Below are 10,328 nucleotides of genomic sequence, written 5' to 3' on the forward strand. Positions count from 1 at the left end.
AACGAAAAAAGAAAAAAATAAATAAATAAATAAAAGAAATGAAAGGAAAGAGAGGAAAGAAGCGTGTATACCGTGATTGTATATGTAGAGTTAAAGCGAAGAGGATTAAGGAACAAGTGGGAAACGAGTAAAGAAAGAGAGAAAAAAATAACAACAGTGTGTGTACGTACGAAGTGAGTCACTAAGCTAGCGCTTAATCGATAAGGTTAACGTTTAAAGCCTAAGTCTTAAGATGATAATTAAATAGAATTAAGGAAACGGGCATGTCGGTTGCAGCGTGTGGGGGCGGTGGTCGTGGAAAAAAGAAAATAGAAAATGAACGAGTCTGATCGAGTAAACGCTTGGTCGTTGTTCTGTGTACCATGGGCAATGCGCAATTAAGTAATTAATGTGGGGTTTGCGATCGTGTATATATAGTTAATGTCTATTTGGGGAGTTCGCAAGCACCATTTATCGGATAAAAGAACTTAAAATGCTTGATGAAAAATAAGCAGCTTTTGGTATCTTATCGTGTAATACGTATTTATTGATAGCATGTTGCATATAAGGTGGATTACCTTCAGTTTTTCGATAATCGTCCAATAAATATTTTTTACTATATATATCGCGTGTATAATAATAATAATGAATTTTTCTCGTCCAATGAACTGAATGTGTTTATAATAATAAAATATTATTTGATGCATTTATTATAGATATTTTGAATCATGCTTACCACGTCCAGATTATTCTTAAGTAGAGAGAAAAGATGTCTGATAATTGGCGATTAATTATAAAGCCACGTCCTCACACGCCTATGCACCGAAGAGTTCCTGACAACTTGTCATTCTCCAGACAGGTTGCTAATTTCGTATATCTTTCTAGGCATTGTATATCTATCAAAATACGTAAAGAAAAAGGGGAACGGTAGTCCATTGCCTCTCGTATTTCAGTCAAAACAAAATCCATCATTTCGAGTGCTGTAATTTAAGAAACGTTCATCATGCCGTATAATTCAATTAACCGTCTTTTATACAAATATATAAAAATAGCACTGAGCCAAAAAAAAAAAAAAAAGCACAATTAAAAACTTTGGATTTCATATCGATAAAATAGAAGAAAATTCGCTACACTCGATAAGAACACGATATTATCTCTAAAATTTTATTTGACTGCGTAGTATCAATCGGTATTTCTTTGTTAATTTTCTTTTCGGAAAATAAATCGAAAAACGCGTAGTAAGAACATATGTTTTCACATGTCATTATTGCTGTAATGAAAAAATTTAAAATACTCCTTTACTACTGTACATTCGATACATTTGTAAATACAGTTAATCGATGCACATATACAACTTTCCTCGATTAAATTAAAATATCGTCATTGTTTCAGACGAACATTTTTCCAATTCGATAAAAAAAATTTTCTAAAATTTGCGGTTTCATTGATAATAATTCCGTACTACGAAGACTGATAAATCCAATAAATACACGATAAAAATATTATTTTTCACGATAACAGAATTTAAAACGAGAGAATGGTGACGTGAGATTCACTTGATCATGAAATAATTTCCTAACCTCGAGATCGTTTAGAGAATCGATTCAAGATTTTTACTTTTAGAAATTCATTGTCAAAGGAACAATAGTACTTATCGAGGGTGCTCCGATTTTCTTTGAAATGCGGCGAAATAAGTCCTGTGTCATGGGCCAGGCTTGTTACACACGACATTGTAAATAATTCCATGCGAATGAAGCGAAAAGATGAACGCATCGATGAAGTTTTTTTTATCGGCGGGGCAATGTGAAAGGCGACGTCTGACGTCGTGGCATTGAATCGCGAGCCGCGACCACTGTATACGATACCGCGTAGGTAAAGTAGGTACCTGTTAAATAGACTAAAAAAAAAAAATGATTACAAAGTTAATGATAGCAGAGAAACTAATTAATTACTATTTATTGATACGGTACTGTAACGATATACGACGCAATCGTCCCGGTATACGGACGATTCGACCACGTTCGACGATCTGATTGTCTGTAACCGTGACGAAGGAAAATAGAGTAAAAGGATGACAATATTATTAAGAGCCGCCACGTAGTCGTCCCCCAGATGTACTTGTGATCGCTCCAGTGTGTAGCGTTCTTATGCTTTATTTTCAATGAAATGTAAGAAAGGATAAACACACACGACTGTTGTAGATATTTCACACCTGTAGACGTCTATATATATATAACCATTTTCTGTATTTATAGATATCGATACGTATAGATATCTATATTTACAGATTCGTAATAAAAAACGCAAATAATCGATACCAATGCGATTTTGTGAATAGAGCTTAAGATGCCCCGTGGAATCGGAATTATGTATATCATTTTTTCTCGCTGCATCGGCTGCACACTCGAGCCATCAGTGTTACGTGGACACATTGCTCCGACCGAGCCGGTAGAACATTCATGTACATGTTATATTATACAGGAACATATTACACACATACACACGAACAGCCGCGCACGGACGCACGTGCACACATATACGCAGCAGTACACGCCCAACACAAAAAAAAAAAAAAAAAAAAGACCGGGTACAACGCATTCGTTCGAAACGGTTATGCGCGATGCGGAAGAAAGAAGAAGAAAAAAAAAGGAAAAAAAAGAGAAACTCATTTTTAGATAGGTGTGTGCCTACAGGCCGAAAAATACGTAGGCACTTTACCGAAGTATAAGTGGAAAAGATGATATAAATAAATGAATCTATATATATATAAATATAAATTATATATATATATTTAAATATAAATATATGGAATATAAATATAAATAATAAAAATATAATAGTATTACGAATTATGATAAACGTATATAATTATTTTGTAGTGTCCCGCATTATGTAAACTAAATGTACACATGAGAGAGCGAGAGAGAGAGAGAGCGAGAGAGAGCGAAAGAGAGCGAAAGAGCGAAAGAAAGAAAGAGAGAGAGAATGCGCGAGAGAGAGCAGAAGAGAAAAAGAAAAGAAAAAATGTATGCCAGAGAACGATGTTGATCATGATGACGACGATGATGATATGGCGATGATGGGTAAACGACGATTACGAAATAATAACGATTGCAAATCGGACGAACGATACATTACGATACACGCGAATGAGATATGTATTAATGAGTAATGACGGCGACGATGACGATGGGAAACGATAATAGTATTATACGCTATCATGTCGACAAGTCTAAACCGTATTGTATTATATTATATAAGAGTCTGTCCATATTAATAATAATTATATTAATTATAATAGCTGTGTTTGAAAACGAGAAATAAATTGTGGTTGAATATGAAAATCGAATAGATTGGTGCTCGAATTCTCTCGCGAGTCGTTAAAAAATTCGGACGTCCACGTTTTTACTATTCTTCAACTTTTCGTTTCCACGTCCGAACCTACTTTATCGATCGAATACATATACGCGGTTGAAAGCAGTCACGTGGACTGTGGTGGTTGGGGCTCGTTCGACCCCGGCTCGCGAGATTGATCGCCCACTCTCTGCGCGCGAGTATAACGTGTCTTCTTTCTTTTCTATTAAATTAACCGATTGGTAAAACCTCATCGACTCGTTTGTTTTGACGCCAGCTACGAGTGTGTGTAATTATACACGCTACTGGCTTCGAGACCATCTTCTCGTATCTTAGAATATATCGGACAAATAGCCGTAATTACTATCTGCCATTTTATAACGCCTTAATAATCATCGTAAAACCATCATTAAATTCCTCGTCCGTATATTTTATCTAAACGATATGCACGATCTTGACATACGGCATTAGATATATATTGACAGCCTCGTTGAGTAATTAAGACGTCCCGAATTTTTCGATTAATTTTATTATTTTTTTATATTGAATATTCCTTTTATAATTTTTAAAAACACGATATACTCATATACATTTTCAGGCCTTGGTAAGTTATAAGGGAAATTAGAATTTTCAAATTCTAAGCTCTAAATTTCAAACTGAGAAACATGGTCACCTTGCTGACGTATGATGAAATTAAATCGAAATTAGAATCGATCGAATAATCATTAAGGAATGGTGGTCTCGAAGTTGGATGATTGATAAGCTCTAATTCATGGCACGTGACGTACAGTAAAAGTTGGATAACTACTCCGGACGATCTATGGTACAATACTGCTCGTTACTATCAGGGATTCCTCTTGACACGTCACGAAAAAAACTATCTTTATTTTAACATTTCACCCTCTTTTTCATTCGATCTTCCCTATGTATATAAATTTGAAAAATAATTTCCAATTCTCCACGATCCATCATGCAAAATTTGCAATCTGACATTTGAACACTTATCCAACATTTGTGTTCGGCAAAATTCAATTTCGAGGAATCCTATATTCATATAATTCAGATTAAATTTCAATATACTTATAAGTGCAAAATTAAATTCGAGTCATATCAAATGTCACATCAAATTCCAATTCGATTGTTCCATAAGTGTCCTGTCCGAATCCCATCACTCTTTGGCTATCCAATTTTTATCCAGCGCATAGGCCAAAAGGCGTTGGCGAAACGGGGTCAAAGTCTTTCGTATACGGTGGCCCGCTAGCTACGCCACTGCGGGACCCTTCGAAAAGGTTGCCCGGTAACCCCCGAAGGTTGCATTTATACGAATTGTGGCGGAAGGAACCATTGTATAATCCAAGATGGCCTCCACCTCGGAGAGGATTATTATTGGCTAATACGAGGCAAGAGGCTCCGCCTTGGCTCACGGCTCGTGACGGGATGATTTATTGGGATTTCTGTCTGTTCGCCCCTGCGCTGCTGCAACGAACGTACCGTGTGCCTAGCCTTCCTAGACGGCCTGTGTACGCCTGAAACACCGCGATATTGGATTTCGACGTTTCGCCCAGGATTGCAGCTGCAACGAGCCGCGGATTTCTTCTCCCTCGTTCCAGAGATGTCTCCATCCTGTCTTAGGTTGGATACCGACCTAATTTCCTTTCCCGTTTTCAGCTTTAATTCACAGCCTTTTATTTAAGCATTTACGTTCTGATGCAAAGCAGGATGCAATTTCGTTTCGTTTTTCCTTGAAAAAATTATTTTCTATTCGTCCGAAAATCTTTTTTGGAAAATTAAAATTTGAAAATTCAACGTGGCTACGATGGTATTCTAGGAAAATTTGATTGGCGTTGCTGTTTTGGAATTGTTGCAGAAATTATTTTATTCCTATATTAAATGTCAAAATAAGATTTGGGGATTGTGGATGCAGTAGCTTTTGAGTTACGAGTGCGAAGATCGAATACAGCTGCACGTCTGGGACGTCTGTCAGGCCAATTGACGTTCCGTCTCCCTTTGACGTTATTTATGGTCAAGGACTGTCGGCAGAATTGCTCGTATTAACTCGCTATACTAACTCATTAAACTCCTCCAACGATAGTAGTGTGCAAAAGCACATACAAAAAAAAAAAAAAAAAAAAATCTTCCAAAAGAGAAAAGAAAACAAAGAAACAAGAAAAAAACGGTAAGTATATTCATTTACTTAATTACCTTAAAAAAGAACCATCTATCCATATCCCAAAAAAAGAAATCGAAATGAATAAATTAAATTTCAAAATTCCATTGTCGAGTGACAATCCCTGTAAATAAATAAATTGTTTCTTCAAGAGAAGACATCGAATCGTCATCGAGTGAGTATCAAGAAACATCCGCAAATTAAAGAGTAAGGAAACGCGCGCGCTGACCTTTGCCAATTCCGTTGTTGCAGGTGCATCCAGGTTGCAACGTGCGAGGAGCGAACGAAGGTGGAGAGGAAGGATAGAGAGAGACGAAGAAGGCGAGAGGCGCGAGGCGGTGGAGCAGAGAAGGTTGGCAAGATAGGGGGAAGGTAGGGGCGAGAGGATGGCGGTCAGAATTTATGGCCGCTTTATCACTTTACCGGCCTTGCCGCGTCTCCTTTAGCCGTGAGGAGGGCAGGATCTCACGATGAACTTTGGCACTCGACTCCACAGCACTCGACGAACGGTGAGCCTCCCCTCTAACTTTCTTGTTTACTCGCGTTTCGCCGGAGAGAGATTACGCGTACACCTGTTTCCTCTTTCACCCTTTCCTGGGCCTCCCACCGCTGAATCAGACACTGATTCGGGGGAATGGAAATTGTCTGATGACGATCGTGATCGTGCAATTTGGAAGAATTCGTTCTTTGATATTTTGATTAATTACGCGAGTGATATCTATCATTATTTGTAGATTGTTGATGTTTTTCGCATATAATTATTTTTCTTAAAAGTTTTAAAGAAAAATAGAATTGTCACGCCGTTTTATTTTTCCGCTCAAAAATTTAAATTCGTCTTAAAACTGACATTAAGAAGTAACTTTATACTTTCTATAATAAAGATATGGTAATAAAGCATATGGTAGGAGCTATTATTGAATAGGGAGCTCGTAAAATCAACCAGACGTAAAGTAATAAGTATCGGATGTCAACACTAACATCGTTTTGGTAGATCTATAGTTAGATAAGGGTCTCAACTTCGGACAAGAATACTGTAAACTGTACATATCTCTCCCAGATAAGGATTTTAAACTTCGAATGCTGAAAACCTTAATTGTTTAACTTACGATCCTATGCTTCAAAACTGATAAAAATTAAACTTACCTCCAAATGTTATATTTTATAAAACAAATGTAAACTATTCCAAGAAAAGAATACGTAGAATTAAAATTTTCTCGTTACTATTGAGCAGGAATATGCAATACCTCTCAGCACAATTTGCAATCTAAAAGCTAATGTATCAAACAAAAAAAAAAAAGAAAAAAGTCTTTACACTAAAATTAGACTAAAATTACCACTCCCAAGAGAGAATCCCGAACAGAGGGAATCCAGGTCAAAATCGGCCTCGTTCCAGCGTCCACCCTCACCGCCCGAAGAAATCTGCTCGCGTTCAGACGTCGCAAAATTTACACCATGGCCGTCCCGGCGTCGTGGCGCGCGTACAACTGCATAACGCATAAAGTAACCCCCATTAACAGACCATAAATTCAATCCCTGCGGCACCGTTGTTATGTATGAGCGTCGTTAGTGTTAATAGAGTGTTAATTGCTCCTATACCGCTCTCGATTCTGTTCAGGACGTAGGTGACGGAGCCGCTGATGGTGGTGTAGTAGAAGCCGAGACGTACGAGCGGTTGAGAAAGATGGACAAGGACGCAATATACCGTGGCGCGCGCGTGCGAGAGGGAAACAGGGAGAGATATATAGAGAAAGAGAGAGAGAGAGAGAGGTCAATAGAGGATTCCCGGTTGCGTGCTGTCCAGCTACTAGTAGCGTCGTGCTTCTGCTGTTTTGCATAGGGAATGCATCAATTTTCGGCGCTTCCCGTTCACAGATCTCTCTATCTCTCCCTCCCTCCCTGCACCCTTCTTGCCCCTACATTCATACTCCACCGGACCCCCTGGCCTAACTTCCGCCACGCATAACTTCCATCCACTCGACATAGTGTTTCGAGTAACCGTAATTCGCGTCGAAGATAATTGATATCCCCGCTTCCGTTGATGGGCGGATCGACGCTTTCGTGACACGTTTGCGGTAATGATTGTTTCAGATTTAATATCGATAGTCTTGTCAGTGGAATTCTTGTCTCGAGACAATTGTCATGGATTCGTGTTTTTTTTTTTTTTTTTTTTTTTTTTTTAATTAGTTTTGATCAAGCGATAGATATAGTATATATGATTTGGATGAAATATGATCCTGTACTTTCAAATAGTCTTGAAGTATCCGCTAATAGCAGCTATATTTCCAAGCTGTTCTCCATCCAAGTATTAATTCTGTGACTGATGCAGCTATACGCTAATCAATTGAATGAGATTCTCGTTTTTAAAATTTATTTTATTTTTAATATATAGAAACTATATAATGAAGTATAAGCAAATCTTTTATCCGCATTCACTTTTATTATCTTCCACATAGAAAATAGGAACATCCTGATGTGATTATATCTTTATTCAATCTTGAGAGTATTTTTTCACGGAGAAAAATTACATTCATAGTATATTCAGGATTGAACTTGAAAGTTGCATCACGCGTGTACAATCTTTTGCTTTTTTCTTTTTCAATGCAACTATTCACGGACAAAGAGGGGAGGGGAGTTGTACGTACACGTTAAGATATAAGTCGTCACATGATATGGAAATATTCAAAAGTCGAACGTTAGGATGGCGTGTGGCACTTGGATCGGATCATTCGACACCGGTGTGGAGGAGCTAGAATACATAACGTAGAACGGGACATAAATCAATAATATCGCCGCTCCCCCTCTCCTTCCTTTCCTCCCCCGGGACACGCCGGCTTTCCCTCCTCCCGGAGCAGCAGCGTCTCTCCTCCGACGCCGGCGTCTCTCTCGCAATCAATGTTCGCGTCTAAAGCGTCACAAACAATATATGACCTCCGGCGTTCGACGATTAATACGTCCTGTCGCATGCGTGCAAAAGTATTTCCACGACTTAATTAACGAATCAATCGGCGCGCGCGCGCGCGCGCTCAAGAGCGGGGAGAATTCTGACGAGCGTACGAAGCTTCTTTTGTTTTCTTTTTTATTCTTATTATATTTATATATATTTATTATATACATTTATTAAGTAGTGTTCAAATTTTTATGATTTGAACGAGTACATTCTGTTTACCTTATTATTTATTAATTCATAAGAACTTCTTTTTTAAATGATTATTTAAAATTAACTCGATGAAATTTTTGCCTCTTGAAAGATATTAAAAAAATTTCTTTCTTTTCACTTTTATTCGATTAATTTGATAAAAAAAAGAAAAACTCTTAAAATGTTTGCTTTCACGCGTTCCAATTCATCAGGGAATATAAGTAGATTTCCAGAGTTTATTCTGTTCTCTCAATTAAATATCTTTATATCAACAACCCCTTCTTGACTCCCTCTTCTTGATAACTTCCTGTTCCACTGTTTCTTTTCTTTTTTTTTTCGTGTCATCAGCGACAGAAAAGCAACTTTCAGCACACACAAGGCCTATTAAACTTGGTCTACGGGGTTTCGTAATCCCCTCCCCCCGGCTGCACGGAGTTTCGTGGTGCACGTGTCGTCGATACGGAAAGGCTAAATGCAAAACCTTGTAAGGGTAGATGGTCTCGAGTTTCGCGCAGGCCGGCAAAACATCCTACCAATTAGCCTCTATACTCGAATGACAGTAGCGCGGTATACCCTTGGGGAAGGGGTGGTGGGTGAAAATTTCGTTTCGTCCGGCTTTCAACCCTTCCTCCTCCTCCTCCTTTCCGCCCACGTGGTGGACATTTGACACGTACCTGGACGACGACACGTTGCTGGATACTCTCTGGAACGAAACGAAAGGAATTATAGTTAAATAGTAAAAACTTTTCGGGATTTATGCTCTCGAGAATTGGATCGACGAGATGTGTGTAAATATTGTACACTATTGCCCAAAATGCATATAGACATTTCTCGAAGGAATCTCGTGCAAAGATTAACGCAACGAAAATTACAATATTCATCGTATTTCATGTTTCAATGTTTCTTCTGCTCGTCCATGAAACGTGGGGAAGAAGAAAAAAAAAAACGATGTAAAAATGGTGAATAATTGTTGCGAATTTTTACAGGAAACGGATGAACGAGTGAGTGTCCAGATACTTTTGAGGGGTAGTGTAGACTGGAAAAGAGACTGGAAATTCGTCGAACGAAATTGAAAAGTGGCCGGGGAGATATGACCCCGGACGAATATCGGTAGGCAGATGGATGAGGAGCGGCCTCGAACAGGGGATTGAAACTGGCAAACGGACGTGAAAAAATACCCGGCGAAGCCCGATCGACTGAAAAGTGCTTGTACGAGTTACGATGCTTTTTACTTGTTTTTCTCTTTCTCTCTCTTTCTCTCTCTCTTTGGTTTAGCGTTTTGCCTCCACTCTCGTGCCGTTTCCGATCTGTTTGCGTTTCTTTTTTTTTTTTTTTTTTTTTTTTCTTGGAGAAATTGAATTCTTGCGCCAAAATCGAGATTGATTGATTTGAAAAATTTTTAATTTTAGGGTAAAATATATAATGTTCGAATTTTTGGGAAACGAATGATTTCGATTTCGATGAAGTATCGTTTTTTCGAAATGTTCTTCCTTCGATTTGTTTGGAATCAGAATAAAAGTTGAATCGGCCGATTTTATCTCGTGAAAAATTCTTAATTTTAGAGTAAAATATATTATTAGTGTTTAAATCTTTGAAAACCAAATGATTGTTCTTGATAAATTGTGGTTCGAAATGTTTTTCCTTCGATTTTCGATCTGTTTGGAACTACATAGAAATTGAATCGACCGATTT

Source organism: Apis laboriosa, unplaced genomic scaffold (assembly GCF_014066325.1).
Source record: "Apis laboriosa isolate Shangri-la unplaced genomic scaffold, ASM1406632v1 scaffold17_cov146, whole genome shotgun sequence".
Taxonomy (NCBI): domain Eukaryota; kingdom Metazoa; phylum Arthropoda; class Insecta; order Hymenoptera; family Apidae; genus Apis; species Apis laboriosa.